This window comes from Trichosurus vulpecula, chromosome 2 (genome assembly GCF_011100635.1).
Source record: "Trichosurus vulpecula isolate mTriVul1 chromosome 2, mTriVul1.pri, whole genome shotgun sequence".
In the NCBI taxonomy this organism is placed as follows: Eukaryota; Metazoa; Chordata; class Mammalia; order Diprotodontia; family Phalangeridae; genus Trichosurus; species Trichosurus vulpecula.
Window position 1 is genome coordinate 411,655,193 of NC_050574.1, and position 20,850 is coordinate 411,676,042.

Here is a 20,850-nt window from a genome sequence, read left to right on the forward strand (position 1 = left end):
TTAGAACACTTAAAGGATACAGCCAAGAAGGGACTGAGCCAGGGTTGTCTTTGCCTTCACTTAGCTCATTGACAGCAAACTTCACCTATTTAAGCTTAGCTGGTAAGTGGAATGTTGTGGTTAACCCAACATTCTGGTTAATAGAGAACTTTCATATATGTATTATGCATAAGCGAACAATTTTTGAGAATTAGAATACAGTGAAAATACATTCAATGTTTAAGCAAACATTTGAATGTAATTAAGTCTTTGGGAATCACTTTGTAAACAAAAGTTACTGTACAGCATCATGGATGTGCAAGTTTGTATTTACAGTCAGATAAGCTCTATAGGTTGTTAGTTCATTTGCTTATTACAGTATGAACATGTTATCGTTCTTCATCCTCTTAGTTTTTCTCCTTTGGATAGTCAGGGCAAAGTCTTGAGTGATAATTAGCAAAACTACTACAGAGGGAATAAGGCGTTGGGCTCATAATTGAACAAGAGGAGAGGGGGCTGTTTTAGGATTGCCAAGTTCTTCTAATGACACCTTTTCTTTTTCTGTTGTTGATTATTTCTCATAGAGAACAAACAACAAAAGTATTGTGTGTTAAACTGAACTTCTGTTATGTAAGCTTACTCTAAAAAAGTATATTAAATTTAATAAGGCTAATAAAATTGTCTGGTTTCCCCTTTTTTTGCCTTCTTTCACTTTTCTTCTGTGTATTTTTAACTGTTTCATTAATGCTTCTTTCTTTATTTTTTATGGTTTTGGTGATTCTATTATTCCCTACCAACTCATACTCTTTCTACTGCCAGCCACAGGAACACTTCCTTTTTTTGGGGTGGGGGTGGGGAAAGTGGTTGACTGTGAAAAACATCTCAATAGATTGATCACATTTGAAAATATGTGTTTTATTCTTTACGTCAACACTCTATACAAAGCATGCTTCATTGTCAGAGATGTTGGGGAAATGGTTTTTTAAATTATCTGTCTTTATTTGAGAACTTTAAATAATACACACACAAAGGAGGGAAAAAGAGAGAGATTTTAGCTAAGTGGAAAGGTGTCACATGCTAAGGTTCAAAACATTTTTCATCTTTTTAAAAAAGCCTATATAGGTGGAACGATTAGACTTCCTTTCTGTATGTAAATTACACTTAAGTAGAAATTGATCAGTATATGAAGGAAGACTTTCTTTGTAATTTGAAGTTACTCTTTATCTTGTTATAGTTCTTGAAAATTATAGTAATTGAAGTAAATTTTAAGAGCATATATCACTTGATTTCCCATTTCTGTGCTTGGTTGGAGGCAATAGATTTTTTTATAACGTCTACAGCATACATTTAAGTACTAAACAAAAACTGGAAGCCCATACCATTGTTTGGCAAGATCCTAAAATTTAATTAAGAAATGGTAACTTTGAAATAGCAGAATAGCATATAGATGGGAAAAAAAACAAAAATAAAGAGTACATAATTATCAGACAGATTTTAAAAGGACAACACATAAAATCAAGTAATCATTTTTCCTTGCTGATTTTTAGTCCCATTTGTATGATAGATGCGCCTTTCGTATTGTGAATGATATTGCATAGCTAAAGAAACACCCAACTTTTGCCTATGGCACTGTGAGATTCCTCCTCCTAAATACATAGTATACGTAAGAAAAAAAAATCAGTTGGATGGGAGTTTTAGGGATTTTTTTCCCCCTGAGAATTCAAATTTTAATTTTAGAGATTTAGAGTAGTTTGAGAGATTTTTAAAAGAAGTTTCCCATCCCCCCTGGAAAATTGGAAATTTAGGGTTTTTAAAAAATTAAAATGGTTATTAAATGAATTTATAAATTGTTTCCTTAACTTACTCCCTAGTTTCTAAGAATTAAATAGTAGGGAAATTTTAACCAGAAGATTGTTGATCATCGAGAGATTATCATAAAACTTTTGTGCAAAACAAGCCCCTTATTTTACAGAAACAGAAAATGAGATGTAGAAAGGCTTAAGGTAACAGAGGTAGCAAGTAGGAGAACTGGGATTTGAATCTATGGCCTGACTCCAAATCCAATTCTTTTTTTCCTTACACCTGACTACTCCTCTGTACATCATTTGAATGTATCAAATATGTATCAAAAATGTCAAAAATGAATAAATATGAAGAATCCATGAGTATTTCACTTTGAAAATACAGAAAAAAATATACATGGAAGACTTTATTTTGGAAATGAGAGTAATTTATTTTGCCAATTCATGCTGCTATAATTTTTTTGGCAGAAATGTCAGATCATTTTAAAAAATATTTTATTTTTTCCCCAATTACATGTAAAAAACAATTTTAGCCTTTTTAAAGAAAATTCTGAGTTCCAAATTTTCTCCCATCCTCCCCCTCATCATTGAGAAGGCAAGCAATTTGATAAAAGTTATTATACATGTGCAGTCATGCAAAGCATATTTCCATATTAGTCATGTTGTAAAAGAAAACACAGACCAAAAAAAAAACCCAAGAAAAATAAAGCAAGTTAAAAAAAAGTATGCTTCAATCTTTATTCAGTTCCATCAGTTCTTTTTCTGGAGGTAGATAGCATTTTTCTTTTTTTGACCCTATAATTTTTTTTCTTTTTAAGAAAATTTATTTTTTATTTTTAGTTCACAACACTCAGTTCCACAAGTTTTTGAGTTCCAAATTTTCTCCCCCCTTCTCTCCCCCTCCTCCCCCCCAAGATGGCATGTAATCTGATATAGGTTCTACATATACCATCACATTAAACTTATTTTCACAGTAGTCAAGTTGTAAATATGAATTATAACCAATGGAATGAGTCATGAGAAAGAAGAAACAAAACCAAAAACGAAAAAAAAAAAAAGAGAGGGCAAATAGTTTGCACTCAGACTCCGTAGTTCTTTCTCTGGATATGGATAGCTTTTTCCATGATGAGCCTTTTGGTGCTATCTTAGAACCTTGCATTGCTGAAAAGAGCCAAGTCTATCAAAGTTAGTCATCACAAATTCTGTGTGTCTGTAATAGATAGCATTTTTCAACACAGGTTCTTCAGAATTGTCTTGGATCTTTGTGTGACTGAGTATAGCAAAGTCATTCACAGTTGATCATTGTACGGTATTGTGTTACTGTGTACAGTGTTCTCCTGGTTCTGCTCACTGCTCTCTGTATCTATTCATGTAAGACTTTCTAAAACCATCCTGCTCATCGTTTCTTACAGCACGATAGTATTCCATCACAATCATACACCATAACTTGTTAAGCCATTCCCCAATTGATGAGTATCCTCTCAATGTCCACTTCTTGGCCACCATAAAAAGAGTTGCTGCAGATGTTTTTGTACATATAGGTTCTTTCTTTTTTTTAAAAAAGAGATTGTATCTTTGAGATACAGACCTAGTAGTGGCATTGCTGGGTCATAGTTTTAAATTGCTCTCCAGAATGGTTGGAATCAGTTCACAACTCCACCAACACTGCATTAGTGTTCCAGTTTTCCTGCATCCCTTCAAATATTTGTCATTTTCCTTTTCTGTCATATTAGCCAATCTGGTAGATGTGAGGTGTTGCTTTAGAATTGTTTTAATTTGCATTTCTCTAATCCGTAGATTTAGAGAATTTTTTCTTAACTATAGGTAACTTTGATTTCTTCATCTGAAAACTACCTGTCATCTCCTTTGACCCTATATCAGTTGGGGAGTGGAAATACCAGTGATTATAAACATGCAGGGCCATTGTACTGCAGAACTTAGATCTGGAAAGGATGTTGGAGATCATTTAGTCTCATCTCTTCATTTTGCAGAGGAGGAAACTGAGTGAGCTTCGATCATTGCTCATATAGGTGGAGGGGACCTTTGACAATAGCTGGTTTACTTGTCTTCCATTAGACAAAACAAGGTCCACCCTTAGCTTTTCAAGTATTACGGAAAATGTATGTTCGGTCCAGGAAAGCACTAGGGTTTTTGTTGTTATATTCCTCTAACAACAAGATTATACAGTTTGCTTGATAGCCTCTGAGTCACCTGGATGAAAAAGACTTATATTTGAAAATATATCAGATCAATAAATATACACTAATTAAAATCTGTGCAAGTTATCTGTTATTCTATGGCTTGATCATGGAGCTTGGAACTTCCTCATGGAACCCTGTTACAGAGTATTTTTATCTCCTTGTCCCCTTTTCCTGAGGCTTATTAAGTATGTTTTCATTAATTATTTCTCTGAGCTCTCAGGCTAAGAGTGGCTCATAGCACTAGATACAGATACCCGTCCTAGCATAGCTATAAAGATTTACTATGATGTGGTCCCTCACTTCAAGGAGCTAATATCCTATTGGGAGAGCTAATGTCAGTATATAAGCATGTAAAAATCTACTTAATACTCAAACGGATTTATGAATTCATTGTCCGAGTTCCCTGAGATGATGCAGACTGCAACCCATCCGTGTCTTTCCATTTCGTAGGACCCTCATCTGTGTCTTCCTAGAGTTTGCTGCTCAGTGTTTTGCCACTTCCTTGATTTTCTGACATCTTGAGACCACCAGTGGAGGATACTACTCTGACCACCCACCTCTTATAGCCTTCTAGCCACATGCCTACTTCTTGTCTTACAATTATTTGATTACATCCTTTATTTCTGTTCTTCAGAGTTCCTTACTGGTTATATCTAGCAGCCAGCCGACTTACAACCATCATACATCTTTCCGTGGTCCCCTCTGTGATGTTTCTTCAGAAACAGTGGTGTCCCAACTCTCAATGCCATGCAGAAATGTTGGTAAAACCTTGATAAGATATTCGACGATGGCCTTTTGGAAGAGGCTGTTCATTGGGAACAAGCAGATTTTCACAAGTGGTATTCAACAATATGTTTACCAAATCACAATTGACTGAAAGCTGTAGAGAACATAAGGTCCAGTAGGGGTTTCTTGTCGATTATTAAATAGTATTTTGACTCAGTGCAGCAGAACACTATCATATGGCTTTTAACAACAAGGTATTCCCCTGCCATATATGAAGATTATTCAAGATTGAGTAATAATAAAATTACCCTGTTCAGTGACCCTCTAATAATACACATCAGGTGAAAAACAGGGGGATGTATGCCCGTCTCACCAAAAGGATTTGTCACTGTGCTAGAGGAGATCTCTAGGAGACTCCAGGTCTGTGAGGCATTCTCAGGGGGTTAGATTTTCCAGATGCCCTTGTTTATGGACAGCATTGTGCTGCTTGCATCAGGCCCCGAGACATTTCAGAGCTGTCTGGAAGAGATTTATAATCACTCAAAGGAACTAAAGACCAAACGAATGAAGAATATCTATGTCCCAGATTTTAATGTGAATCTGAAAGGACAACCTATAGGGTTTGTTCAACAGTATGTATGTCTGAGACGGATAATACAGATAGACAACGAGCTGGTCCTGGAGTTGAAAAAGGAGAGAGCAGGCTGGTTTTCTTTTGGGAAATTGCAAAATACTGTTCACTGACCCCAAGTTTTCCAGCAGTGGCCCATCTTTTCAATGTAAAAATATATACAAAATAAAAAACAAGGTGATTTTTGTTGGGGGAGACACTAGTCACTGGAGGGGAATCAGAAAAGGCTTCATGTAGGAAATGGTTCTATCTTGCCGGGAGCAGGAGATTCTAAGAGGTAGAAAAAGTAAGGAGGGAATGTATTACAGGGGTAAGGGATGACTGCCTGTGCAAAACTGTGGAGGAGGGTTAGACAGTGTCCTTCATGGAGGACAAAAGCCAGAAACTTTGTGAAGTAAGAAAGCCAGATTAGCTGGACCAGTGTTGTCAAATTCAAATAAAAGTGAAGTCCATTGAACTATCTACAAGGAAACCTGCAGGCTGCGTATTGACTTAGAAGACCACTATTAATATTATCTATGTTCTATTGTATTTTTATTTATTTTAAAATACAGTAAATAGAATTATAGAATATTACTTATGTTTTATTGTGCTCTTATTTTGTTAAATATTTTTCGGTTACATTTTAATCTGGTTTGAGTTGCATTCTGGAGTGTTGTATTGTTTGACACCTCTGGGCTGGATTGTAGAGTGTGTAAATAGAAATAATGTGTGTTAATCCTGGAAAATCAGGTTGGGGTTTGGTTGTGAAGGGCTTTAAATGTCAAACAGAGGACGTTATAATTGATCCTATAGGTAATTATTGAGGAGCAAAGTGACCTTAGCTTTGGGAATTTCAGTTTTGTAGCTGTGTATAGGATGGATTGGAGAGGGGAAAACTGGAAATAGGCTAATTAGGAGGCTCTTGCGGTGATCTGGGTGAGAGGTGATGAGAGTCTAAAATAATGTGGTGCTGTATCACTGCCTTTGTTTATATTTTTTGACTGTTATATACCCCAAGGGCACGTTAACTGTTGCACTTTTGAATGTCCACAATTATATTTTAGAATAATAAAAAGTGTTTCCCCCCCCAAACCCAAACAATAAAATAAAATAATGTGTCAGCTTTGTGAATGGAGATAAGAAGACACTTGAGAGATGTGGAGGTAAAATTGACAAGCCTTGGCAATTGATTAGATATATGTAGTGAGGGAGAATGAGGAGGCAAGGTTAACTCCAAGGTTGTGAACCTAGCAATTGGAACGATGGTGGTACTCTGGATAAAAGTAAGGAAGTTGGGGGGGTGTTGGGAGGAAAGATAATGTTTATTGATTGATTGATTGTTTTGAACACGTAGCTTTTGTAATGCCTATGGGACAGCAGTTCAGAATGTACAATAAGCAGTTTGTGATGTGTTCTGGAGCTCAGGAGACTAGGGCTAGATATATTGATCTTTGTGGAGATGATAATTAAACCCATGGGAGCTAGTAAGGTCAGCCAGAGAGAGTGAAGAGAGAGAAAAAGAAGTCCAGGAGCTTTAGGAATACCTATTGTTAGGGAACATGAGATACGGGTGGTGATCTAGCAGAGGAGAGATGAGATAAGAAGACCATGAAGGAGGAGTATCAAAAACACCCAGAGAGTTGAGAGTATCCCAGAACAGAATGTGGTCAGTAATGTCAGATGCTGAAGAGAGGTCAGAAAGGACAAGGATTTGAGAAACGCCCGTCAGGTTTGGCAATTAAGAGATAAATCATTGGTAAAAGATATCGGAGAGAGAGATTTCAGTTGAGTGGTGAGTTTGGAAGCCAGTTTGTTGCAGAGGTCTGAGAAACAGAGGCAATGAAAGAGAGATGTTTTTTTTCAAGGCATTTGGCTGTATGAAAGGAGATGAGATATAGGGTGTTAGCTTGAGGGGATAGTAGAGAAATTTGTGTCAGTCTGGTCAAGCATTAATTTTTCACAATTCTATGAAAATGATTTTAAAAAGAAAAGAAGCCTCAGAAGCTTGCTGTTAGCTCAGAAAATGTTATTCAATTAAATTTTCCCTTTCTTCCCTGCCCCCATTTTCTTTTCTGAAAATGAATATGCTATACTTTGCATTTGTCCTCTCTGGACAGATCCTCTCTGGAGGATTCACGGGAAAGCATGGACTGAAGTCTTATAGGATCCACAGAAGACCTGAATGGGCTTCAAAATGAAATCATGGGCCCTTTGTCAAGTGTCAAACATGATTATTTTATGAATGGAGTTATAAATGTAATGCTTGTTGGTATGATTAAACTAACAAGATGACTTCACATTTGTAAAGGGGTTTTAAAAGTGTTGTGCATAGTTTCTCAAAGTTTTTCTCTACAGCAAGAGAAAAATACAATCCTTTCCTTTCTATCCCAACCACCAATTTTTAATGAACGAAAATCGACCCCAAATAATGTATTAGATATATTCTTAAATATTTTATGCCTAGTGAATATATTATGCTAATGAATTTCATTGTATTATCCAAAATGTGATCCCTCAGAGAATATTTTGACCTCAGTGCCAAAGTTCACATTGAAAAATTCTTTACAATTTAAAAAGCTTTCTGTCTTTGTCAATGTATAAATCTATGCCAACCAATAAACATTTTTAATTGAATGCCTATTACATGAATGGATGAATAAAAACCCATTTATTTCTATTTGCTAAGCATTGTGGTAAGTTCTGGGGTTTCAAATAGAAAAAAAAAACCAGTCCCTGCTCTCAAGGACAATGACCTTGAGAGGCAGATGGTAACGGTTTCAGGAGCAGTGTAGATGGTAAGGCCTGTGTATTCTCCAGTTTCTCTTTACTTCTCCAAAGTGGCATGAGCAGCTATGTCTTGAGCAGGGAGAGGAGTACAGGAGGTATCTGACCCACACCACTACTGGGAAATAGGGAGTAGATTTAGGGATAAGATGGTGCCAGGGCTCTGGGATCCCCACTGCAAGTCTAGGGATGAGGGCTGGGGCTCAGTTGGAGTCAAGCCAGGAAGGGTTTCCCTGGTGGCATCTGCTTAGTGAGGACAGGACCAGGAGTAGTGGTTTGAAATTACAGAGAGGCAAGTTTTGATTTGCTATCAGGAAAAATTTGCCAACAGAGCTGACATAAAGCTGCCTCCTCTTTGGAGGTCTTGAAGCACAGGCTAGATAGCCACTTGTCCCCTTTATTACAGTGGGGATTCTTTTGGCAAAAGGTTGGATCCCCAGGTCCCTTCCAGCTTTCACACTCTATGGTTCCATGCTGGGGATTGGAGGATGCCAGAAAATGGAATACCGACTTGATTTTTATTCTGGTTTGAGAAGTAGGATCTAAAGACTTAAGAGATACAAGCCTGTCATTAGCAATTGGATGCTACCAGATTTAAGTGCCGTAGGATTTTTGAAGATACTGTGAGATAACTCAATCCCCGATGGTCAGCAAAGGTTTGAATGGAGGAAGTGAGATTTGAATCTTCCAAGGATGGGGTGCTATTTGGACAGGTGTAGTATAAATGGGTGGAGGAAATAACTGCAAACAAAAGCGCAAAAAAGATGAAGAGTTGTACTTAACTGTTATTTGATGAGCACGTGCTATGTGTGCCAGTCAGATCAGTCTGATTGATCTAAAGAGTTTGTTTAGAGGAGGGGTGGGGAACCTGACCTTGAGGCCACATGTGGTCCTCTAGTTCAGTCAAAGGCCTGCACTTGAGGACCTAGAGGGCCACGTGTGGCCTTAGGCCACAGGTTCCCCACCTCGATTTAGACAGATCCGTGCATCAACCCCTAGCAATGTTACTCAAATGAATGATCACTTCATGTAATACTGTAGAACACACGTCACAATACACACAGAATTGGTAACCGTTTTGTTGAGGGCTCTCAGTAATATAAGAGAACTTGACTATTTTAAGTGGTCATGCCGGTTATGCTATGATACTTAGCAGGACCCCGTAACTGGAATAGTTCTATGGTTTCCATCATCCTCCAGCCCCACCACCATTGCCCAATATTTGTTGATGGATTGACTGGTTAGATATAAACATCCTTGGTTCCTACTTTATAACAAAGCTTTTAACTATTTTTGTTTTTAAGTGAGATAAGTCAACTATTAAGTTTTTTTTTTATTCTAATAACTGCCTGAGTGATCGCAAAGGGCATCTACTGTACTTCTGTCTGATAACAATATTTGTCTTCATTCCGTGGCTCACTCAGATATTACATGAAGGATGACAGGTGGCCATTGTTCTGTGGACTATGTGCCTGGACCTGGAATCGGGAGCAAGTTCAAGTCCTGTCAGCGTGGAATGTTGTAGTCTTGGGTGTGGCCCACATCCCTTTCCTAAGTTTCAGCGTCTTTCTTTGTGAAATGGTTATTTGCAATTATCAAATGGGATAAATGTGTATAAGGACTTATGTAAACCTCAAATCATCAGATAAATGTCAGCTGTTATGAAATGATTATCAAATATAAACTAACGATCAATTAAGGAAGATTTTTTAAAACTTTTTTTTAAATCCTGGATCCCTGTCATGGTCTGGTGAAGCCCATGAATTCCCTCTCAGAATGATGTTTTTTAGGTGAATAAATATAGCTAATTATATTGAAATGCATTTATCAGAATATTTTAAAAAATACATTTACACACTCCAGGTTAAGAACCCCTGAGATAGGTTAAATGCTTAATTGTAATATTTTTTTCAAAGGAAGCTTGACTTCATTGGTAAAGGAAACTCCCTCCCCCAATCCTCTTAGAGTTGCATGGGTCACTGAGAACTTGTATGATTCAGGGTCATAGCTTTACTAGTATGTTTCAGTCACTGTACTTGAACCCAGTTCCCACTGAGGGACACTGCCTCTCAAAAGCTTATACTAAAAGATAACTGAAAGAGGAGGGAGGTGTTATGTTGATTAGATTTCTTTCCTTCTCACTTCCTGATTCCTTTTAAGCCCAGGGGATAAGGACTTTTGTTGATTTGGGGCTGAGTGGTGTGGAATTCTAAACCTCTGTTCTGCTGGGTGAATAATTAAACCTTAGAGAATTACCTAGTTACTGGTTTGTTTAGTTAGGGAAGAGGAGTACTTCTCCCCCCCCCCCCCCCCCCGTTCACTTCATAACTCTGATCTTAGCCTTCTCTTCTTATCCCTCTATTATCAGTTGCTTTTATTTTATAAAGAAAGCCCTTCTCTCCTTGCTCTCTTCTTTGCTCCTCAGTCTTGCCCTGATATAAATAGAATCCCTTAAGAACTAAACTTGATGATCAGAGAAATGTTCAGATCAAGCAAGAAATGACTTGCCCTTTGTGAGAGTTCTGTTTGCTACCTTCTGAGTACAAACCTCTCCGCAAACACATAGCACGGTGCTTATAATAACAATAATTGACATTTATATAGAGCTTTATAGATGTTATCCCAGTTGATCCAGTTTACAGAGTGCTTTTTCCTGTATTATCTCATTTGATCCTGATGGCAATTCTGTGAAGTAGGCATTTTATAGATAAATTGAGACTCATTGAGGTAAATCGACTAGCCCAAGGTCATGTCGCTTCTAAGTGAAGTAGCAACTAGAATCCAAGATTAGATGTAGATCTTTTAATTCCTACTTCTTTAATTCCTATTTCTTAAGATTGTAGGTCTGAAGAACCTGACACCATCCTTAGGTTTCAAATAACTAGAGAGGAAATAATTTTTTTGTATTGTATAACACTTCATCACCTATAAAAATGGATAATAGATTGTCATAGGAATTTACAGAACATGTGATTATGTTCTATAATCGAGGACAAAATAGAGTCACTTCCTCATTACAGGACCCCGAAGAGCTAAAGTAAACAAACAGTATCTCAAATAGGCAATTTAACCTATGTTTTTTATTTCAAGGAAATACATAAAGGTATAGACTAATAATATTTATGTAGTACTTTAAGGTTTACAAAGTACCTTAAATATGATATAATTTTATCTCGAGAACCTCAGGAGGTAGGTTCTCTTATTACCCCCATTTTGCAGTCAGGGGAACTGAGGCAAGGAGAGTATCTGTGCCAGTGACTTGCTCAGATTTGGTATGGTACCCACAAGAGATGCTAACAAATCATGGAGTCTAAGAAACTTATGGGTAAAGAGGCCGAGAAGAAAAGCATTTATTTGTCTCCATCATGTCTTAAGACAGCTCCTTTTTTTAATGCGTTTTACCTGGAAGAAATCAAGGATTTTAATAAAAAGTTTGATTTGTTAAATCTCACAATAATCGCTGTGTCATTTCTGGAATGTTACTACAAGAAGTGTTGGAATTTGGTTTTCCTCTTTGCCACTAGAACCGAAGGGAATTTGACTTATTCTTTGAGGGGAACCAATGTATTTCCTATTTTTTGCTTCTAAGAATTTTGTAGTATACTTGTCTCATAACTCCTAATAAACACTTACACCTTCCTTCCTGCATTGGTCCTCCAGTCACCCCAAGTATCAGCAATAGCACATTCGCATTTGCAACCTAATGCTGGTAAAGGTAACTACAGGTGGATGGTTAACCAAAGTTGTTTTCTGCTCGTCAGCTTTATATTGTCTTTTGAGATGTGGATGGTGACCAAAAGTGTGAATTACCTTTATTTTGCTTCTGGTAGTCATGCAACCTTTTGAGTATGAGGGGTCTTTTGCTTTAGCCCTTGGCATTTCCCTGCTATTTTTACTCATTATGGGTCCCTAGCCTCTGAATATCATTTCATGTGACTCAAGATTGAAAATGAACTGAATGGATAATAGAAAGAGGCATAATTGAAATCATCTTCATGGTTTATTCAAGCCAATAGTCTAGACCAAATAAAATCCTAGTAAGACAGGGATATTTTCTTACACGTTTCTATTAATTCATTCTCCGTATAACACTGGGGAGCAGGCATACAGTGAAGCCCAAACTGGACTGTGGAAACAAGTATTTCAAGTTTGTGGGTTTTTAAAAGATTGTTTTTCAATCTAATTGAAAGATATTCCTTGTATTTCTTTTAGTAGTACACAGAAAGTGAGATTGCTTGTTAGCAGTAATAAATAATAATTGATATTTATTTAAGGTTTTCCAAGCACCTTCACAGACATCATCTTATTTAATTCTGTCAACAACCCTGTGTAGTAGGTACTGTAGGCATAATATCCTGGATGATGTAAACTGATGAGTAAACAGTCCAAGGAAGTTTAGAGAGGTGAAATTCAACAGCATCCTGATTGGGCCCTTCTGTCTCCAATCGATCTTCCACACAGAAGCCAAAATAAATTTCATAAAGCACAATTCCGACCGTGCCATTCCCCTCCTCAAGAATTTTCCATGGCTCCCTATTACTTTTAGGATAAATTATTAACTCCTCCGTTGGACAGTTAGTGCTCTTCACAGTTTGTCTCCAGCCTGCCTTTCCAGCCTTATTGTATATATAGATTAAGTACAAAGTAATTTGCCTGTATATAAGGGTGGAGTGAGGAGGGGTGGGGACTAACAATTAGCAGGCTTTGAAAGGGACCTTCTAGGAAGTGACAGCTAATCTTAAAGGGAGCCAGGGATTAATGCCTTCCCCCTGTTAATTTGTTGTGTGTTGTTTCTCCCATTAGATTGTAAGCTTCTTGAGGGCCTGGATTGTCTTTTGTCTCATTTTGTATCTCAGGTGTTTAGCACAATGCCTGGCATAGCATAGGCGCTTAGTAAATATTGATTGATTCATTGGAATGAAGGAAGGAAAGCCTTCTAGCCGGGGAGGTACAACCTGTTGCAAAAGGTCCATAGTCAGGAATTGCAGTGTTGTGTAATGGAAAAAACAAACAACCCAAAATATTTTATTGATACCTCATAATTCGACATCCAACCGTTTGACAGCTCCCTGATACTCCCCAATTGAACCCTCTTTTGGGGGATGGTATTTAATTCAAAACCTCTTTGAGATCCCCAGAGCGGTCTGCTTTACATAAGGTCTTTTTGGTACTTCGCTAACTAATCTCCTTTGGATTGGATGGGGGCCAAGACAAATCTGTCCAGGAGTGGACTGAATTCTGCTTTGTGGAGAGTAGCCCCGTATTTCAGGTAATTATAAAAGCAGCCACGGCATATTTAATAAGGCTTCTAGGTAGGACCGATGTTTTATGACCCACGTATCAGTGTGGCATCTCTATCAATCTCTTATTTACTTTGCATTTTTATTGGTTGAGTGTAAATCTACTAATACTTAAAGCTTAGTAACTGAAAAGTACATCTCCAGGTCATTAACGTGAACAGCCTGTTTTCTCTTTAAACTCCTAAAACTGGGCTTTCAGTGGAATTAATGGGAATAGTTGAAATGATGGAGGCCACGGCAACGGTCTTGGTTAGAGAGAGGTCAAATTAAGCCAGCTACTAAATACTTAATGCTTAAAAAAAGGTGCCTAGATAAAGAAAGCAACATATCATAATATAGTTTCAAAACATCGAATTATTGACTTTTGACTTTTAATTTGGGATTGCCTTAAAAGGGCCAGTTTAAATGATATGACTGTATTTTTATGTTTTCCGTAGCAGTTTGAGAATGTATCATATAAAAGGAAGTAGACAGAAAGTATTTGAATTGTAGATTATTGAAGTCAGCAGTGGTAAACTGAGTCATATGTGCTGTGGCTTTTCTAGCACACTTGGGGCAGTTAGGTGGAGCAGCAGATTGAGCCCCGGGCTGGGAATCAGGAAGACTCAGCATCCTGAGTTCAAATCTGTGCTCTGACACTAACTGTGTGACCCTGGGCAAGTCATTTAACCCTGTTTGCCTTAGTTTCTTCGTCTGTAAAATGAGCTGGAGAAGGAAATGGCAAACTAGTATCTTTGACAAGAAAACCCTAAAGGGGGTCACAGACATGGGGACTCACCAGCAAAAGAGTCACTGAAGATTAAGTGACTAGCCCTCATCTATCACAGGCAGGACTTGAACCCAGGTCTTCCTAATTTGAACTGGCTTTAACTCCAAGTCCATTTCTTTCTTCACTGACTACTCTGCCTCCTAGCCATTTCTTAGCTAATGTTAATTCGTTATTGAAAATATTCAGTTAAAGGAACTCTGTTCATCATACAGAGATAATAATTACATCTTCATTTTCACTCACTGGAATGATGTATTCACCAGAAGTACTTTGAGTTTAGCTAGATTATTGCAAGGAAGCCAATTCACACTCTTCTTTTCAAATTGGGAAACTTCTGGAGTACTTTAGAGCATTTAACTTCACCCAAAATGAGAGAAATTGTATTGTAAAATTACTCAGAGGTCAAAGACTGCTAACTGAATTTCCATGATAAAGAAAATACTCTTTTCTAACCATTGAATTGAGGCGGTAATTTTTCTTTGTGCTTTTAAATTTCCTTTTCAATAAGGAGAAAATATATTAAGACAAGGGCACTGTCCCTTTAACTGATACTGAAGCTCCATGTCAGTTCCAATGAAGGCTTTCTCTTATTTTAATTACCCTCAGAAAGGTTTTGAAGTTGTAGGTTGCATTGATTTTTTTTCCTGGTTCAGGCCAGAAGCAATGCAATTCCCTTTCTTGAATTGGGCTTTTAATCTCACAATTTGGAATTTAACTGAAAGACATTGATTGAGAGCCTACTGTGTGCTCACAGATATGAGAAATATGAAGAATTTTTTGTTTTTTAGAGAGAAAATACCTGATTTTGAAGAACTGGTATTTTTTTTTTGTTTTTTAAAAAAGAGTCCATGTAGATCAGGAGGAGAGATCCCAAATGGTGTTTGGATACACACACAAAATAAAACTCCCCTGGATACACACTGGAATCTCTTTACAAAGCAGCCCTTTGGGTCCATGCCACTAGACCATGTTACAGATAAATAGTCCATTTGGAGAACAACTGCTAAGGTCATTGAGACATTTCAGGACCATTAATTCATTCAACAAATATTTATTAAGAGACTATTATGTCTGTGCTGTAAGAAACCAAGAATAAGATTAACGAAGAGAAGCATAGAAAGACGTATGTGAACCTATACAAAGTGAAGTAAGCAGATCCAGGAAAATGGAACGAACAACTGCAAAACATTCAAAAGTGAATGTTTCAAAATTATAAAGAACAGGCTTGACTTTAAAACAGAGATATGAGAAGATATCTCTTCCTGCTCCTTTGTAGAGATGGGGTTCTACAGGTATACAACAGTTCTTATGATACCAGATTTTTTTCCCCAATATGTTCAGTTTTTCTAAATTAAAAAAAATCTTTGTTAATAAGGGATATCTCTGGGAGGAGGTACAAGGGGAAATGTAGGTGATGTAAAAACAAAAGATATCAATAAAACAATTTTCAAAAAGATACTACTTTGTGCTATAGAGTATGTTGTGGAAAATATAGTTTTATATAATATTCTAGTCAACGGTGAATTGAATGGTGGGTAGAATACTGAATAATGGCGGGAATCTCTTGTGTTATTCAGATTTCCTCCATCCCCCTTTAATGTATTCATAATGCAAATTATAGGACATGCTTAGGTTTTAGAGGGGAGGGAAGTTCAGACTCTATTTAGAGTAGTGAGGTATATACACACATAAAGACATTTGTTGGAAATTATTAAAGAAATTTTTATTTAATTAAAAATATTACTGGCAGAGTTTCTTGAAAAGAAAACTTGGAATACCTGGAAAATGACCATGTTTCTGTGATTTAGATGTCAGAAGTAGGGCTTAACTCTTGGGTTCTTGGCCGTTGGGAGTGGTAATGGGAAAAATTCACCTTATATTCCCTCTTCACCATCTTGGGAATAGAACAATTCTCCACTGGCAGGTTGCTATACTTACACATCTCTGAGAAATACACACTAAAATCTAAGGCTAGTTTTACAGTTATTAACTCATTACTTTCTCAGTTAATTACAGGGCAAGGAAGGATTTGCATAATAAAATGCCTTGCTAAAAGTAGGTTCCTTAGAGATGTGGTATCTTTCTCCGCACCTAGCATCCTGTTTCAGATGTAGTGGGTGCTTAATAAAGGGTTGTTCAAATAATGAATGAATGAATTTGTTGATTATTTCTCTTTTGGATAGACTCTTAAGCTCTCTGCCTCTCAGCTCCCTCTTCTGTGAAATGGGGAAAATGGTAACCACTTCATTGGGCTGTTAGGAGTATTAAATGAGTCTGCAAGGGGCTCTACAAACCTTAAATCATGGTATAAATTCCAGTGATGGTGATGATGACTATGATAATGATGACAATGACAGAAGGCAGTGGAGAGACCCTGGTGGGTGTGAGTAAACTACAACATATCACAAAAAAGGGCTTTCTTCAAAGAATAACTGAATTGTATCAGTGAAATATGTATGATTGAAAGAGATGGGCCGGTCATATGGTGAGGTCAAGGGTAAGAGAAAGTCCACGTGCTCCACTGTATCCTATGTATGTACAGAGAAAACTTGGCAATTTTTTCTCTCCTTTTGGGTAGACATCCTCCTCCCCCCTAATTTATGGGAGGTTGTGTGCAAGGACAAGATTTGCATGGGATGGGGCAGTATGGATAGGTTGTCATCTGCATCATTGGAGAGAAAAGCCAAATCAATGATAGAACAGGTCTGTTTGAGGAGCATTTGAGTACTACCCTCTGAAAATGAGATGCAAATTAAAAGTGATGGTAATTTCTTAGATTAGAGTATGGTTTAACTAAAGCTTAAATGTGATCCCACAATATCACAATTTCTATTCTGGTTTATAGGCCTGGGGAACATTGGCTTTGGAAAGTAGTTTTATGGAGGTGTGAGGGTGGGGCACCTAGGTGCTACAGTGGATAGAGTGCTAGGCATGGAGTCGGGAAGGTCTGAGTTCAAATGCAGCCTAGACACTTATTAGCCGTGTGACCCAGGGCAAGTCACTTAACTCTGTTTGCCTCACTTCCACATCTATAAAATGAGCTGGAGAAGGAAATAGCGAATCATTACATTATCTTTGCCAAGAAAACCCCAAAAAGAGGTCATGAAGAGTCGCACAGGACTGAACAGCAACAAAAGTGCCTGGCCCTTAGCAGGCACTGGTTAACACATGCTCGTTGACTGGTTTTGAATGTTCTCCCTGCTTATGAATTCTCCAAATTCTCATTTTGGCTCTTAATCATATGAACGTCTCTCTGCATATAGCCTAGCGGTAAGTTTCTTGGCATGCCTTGGATACAGTTTTTTACTTCAGCATGATAAAGAATTAGGGCCTTGCCTGCTCCTTCTCAGAGCTCCACAACATAGTAAAAACGCAGCTTTGTAGTATTTTTGGAGAACAACGGTTCTTCCATTTGTTTTTTGGTTACTTACCTGAACATTTTGCTTTAGTTTCAGAAGGAGATAGAATTAGGCTGAGGTAGGATAATTCAGTACCATAGCGGTACATTTGAATGTTGAATTAAGAAGCATTATAGGGATAATTGAAGTCTGCCTCTTCGTTTCTCTATTAAATGCTATCGATCAATCCATAAGCATTATTAAGCTCTTACTGTGTGCCATATACACTCTGTGAAGCACTGAGGATAACAGAGAAGCAATCCATGTACTGAAGCCTCCATAAAAGGTGATTTTGAGGCCTATGACATAGAACTGTCCATAGGGGAAACTTGGTTAAAAGATGGTCCTTTTTGGTGCTTGAGTTACTAAAATCCTTTAACTGGGTCAATATCAGATCTTTCATGTACTGATTTCTTCTGCGTAGCAATGATCTGTAGTCAGAAGACCTTGTTAAATACCATCTCTGCAAGTCACCACCTGGGTTACCTTTGGCAAAGTCATTTTGTTTTTTCAGTCCTTCATTTCTTCTCTGAGATGGAGGGTTTAGACTCTTCTGAGTCTAAATCTAGCATCTTGGAAACAGTTTCCCTGGGTATTCTGATACTGACCTGACCCACTGTGGCTGGCAATCACCACTGGAGTGGAAGCTGTTGGGACTTCAGCTCACCCTTCCTGATGGATTCTCTCCCCTCCCCTGCTACCAGAATTTCTCAGTTAGAATCTCCACCCGGCTTCTAACCCCACTTTTTTAACCCCTTTTAATTGATGCTTATTAAGATGATTATCATTTCAGCTTTATAATGAGCAAAATGGGCTTTTGTGGAAACCAGCTTGGGAATCTCACCCTCATTTGTCCTGTTCTGTAGGAGGGAAAATGTTATGAGTTCTAAGCAGTTAATTTGCAAATGATCATCTGGGATATGGTCTGTTCCTAATTGGGAATCTACCTGAGTGTTGGCCTGAGTGTTGTTTGTATTTGTGATATGGTGATTTTCCTTGACACGGACAGATACAGGGACCATGATGACTATAAGGCAACGACAGGCGGTCCGTACTGCTAGAATTCTGAGGTGGAGCTACATGAAGACTAGCCTCTTTAACATAACAAACCAAAGTTGCTGGCTGATGGAGTTACTGTGCAAAACTCATTTCAAATTTTTAAGGTCCCTTACAGTTCTAAAATTGCTACATACATGTTAAGGAAGTAAGCTATGGCTGTCCATCATAATGTTAATTTCCATAATCCATATGTGAAATTTGTCTCAAGACTTTTTATTCATACCAGAAATAATTCCTCTTGCTTCTTGAATGTTTTTTTGGAATTTGTACATTACATTTTGTGGCTAATGGCTTATCTAATAACTAAAAAGTAGTGATTACATAGATGAGATGTAAGTTGTTCAGTTAAAAAATATCAAAGAACCAGGCTTTAGTGTTAATCCTCAGTTTAATCACTTCATCCTAGTTTATATTGTTGCCTTAGCTGATAAATGGTTTAATTTGATGAACCCAGAGAATAGGGATAAAGAGCTGGCCAGGGATTCAGGAACAGTCAGGTTCAAGTGCAGACTCGACATGTATCGGCTCTGTGACCTTGTTGGGCAAGTCACTTAACCTCTGTGTCCCAGGTGACTCTTTTAAGACAATCAGTTGTTTAGCAGTTACCAACTGGCATTGGTAGAGGTTCATTACTAGTTTCCTGTCCTAGTATAGTCACAGTTCCTATTAAAAATGTTTTTGTAAAATTTGTGTAATACCAAGGTACTTTCTAATTTCCCTTGTGCCCTTTGATGTTTCAAACCAACACTATGGTACTTACTATCAGTGCCATCCTCTCTCAGGGCAAGGTCGGACTCATCTTGGTTTCTGTTTCTGATTGTAATATTAAGATCCTGTTTGGGGGACTTTGTGTGGGTGGAGTAGGAAGCAGTGAATTTTGAAAAAAAGTAATTAGTAAAAAAAAGTAAAAATTAGTGAAAAGCTGGTGCAGTGGATGGAGCACTGACTGGACTGAGAATCGGGAATCAGGAAGACTCATCTTTATGAGTTCAAATTCAACCTCAGACCATTAGTAGCTACATGTCCCTGGCCAAGTCACTTAAAGTTTCCTCATTTGTAAAGTGAGCTGGAGAAGGAAATGGCAAATTGCTCCAGTATCTTTGCTAAGACTCCCCAAAATGGGGTCACAGAGAATCGGACATGACTGAACACCAACTAAAGCAAAAAGCAGAATCTTTGTGCTACCAAGGCAAGAATACAGGCAGTAAATTTGGGTGGGAAGGAGCAGACTTGGTAAAGCAGTACCCAAAGAGGAAGTAGGGCAAGGCCAGGAATCACAACCAAGAGGTGAGGTTCAGTGGTTGGCCTGCAGAATTTAGCATTAAGGGAAGTCACACGGTTCTGAACTTGAAAAACATTTTTTGTTTGCTGCACTCAAATATTTTGTGAATAAATGAATGTTTTTCTGCTCAGCCTTGGAAGGCCTACTCTGCCTTGAGAGTCGTTCAGTTGTAGAGGTCTCTTCTGCCCTCATTCTCTGGGGACCAACTGTAATCTTTCATCTTTGTCCATAGTCCTTTGCAAACAAGTTTATATGCTAGACCCATGTTGCTTTTGGCTTCCATGTCTTTCTTCTTACCAAGAAGACTGAATGTTTAAAAAGGGCAAGGAGATTTCTGGGCTCCATCGGCCTTCTCTCCGTGGCTACATTTTGCATCTGGTAAAATTATCTGTGGAAAGGTCAGAGTCAGCGTGGATCACTTAGGATCACAGAATTGTAGATTTAGGGCTGGAAGGGACCATATAAGTCATCTAGTAAAACCCCCTCATTTTGCGAATGAGAAAACTCTGTCCGAAGGAGGATTGAGTGATTTGCTTAAGGTCAATTAAGTGGTACATCTGGGATTGGAGCCCAGATCTCTTCTGATCCCAAAGAAGCAATCTTTTCATAGTACTGTTCATTTCCCAGTTGGGTTTTTATTTTATTTTATTGGGGGGGGGGGTGTGAGACAGAAGAGTGGAAGGGGGACTGACAGTTTATTTAAAAAGGTTGAAATGGCTATAATCACGTGCATTACTTTCTCATTTTAGTCCTTTCTTCTGGCTTGGTATTTACCCTGAAGTTTATTCTAATCAAGCAGTGATTTTACCACACACACAAAGCATGTATTGCTGTGCCTATAACCAGATGCTTTTTAATCACATCATCTTAGTTTACAGTGTTGCTATAGCTGATAAATTATTTAACTTGATCATCAGTCAAGCAGAAAAGCATTTAT

General features: G+C 37.8%; 1 protein-coding gene across 2 annotated transcripts in view; it reads left to right on the forward strand.

Annotated features, from left to right (window-relative positions):
• Nucleotides 1-20,850, forward strand: part of TBL1X (transducin beta like 1 X-linked) — a 377,352-nt gene that overhangs the window by 61,794 nt on the left and 294,708 nt on the right. Inside the window, exon 1 of one of the 2 annotated variants that reach the window (XM_036744224.1) lies at nt 13,354-13,374. The exons of the other annotated variant lie outside the window; for it this stretch is intronic. The gene's annotated coding sequence lies outside the window, so the exon portion shown is untranslated. Of the gene's footprint in view, nt 1-13,353; nt 13,375-20,850 lie in introns of those variants that run through there. 2 annotated transcript variants of the gene reach the window in all.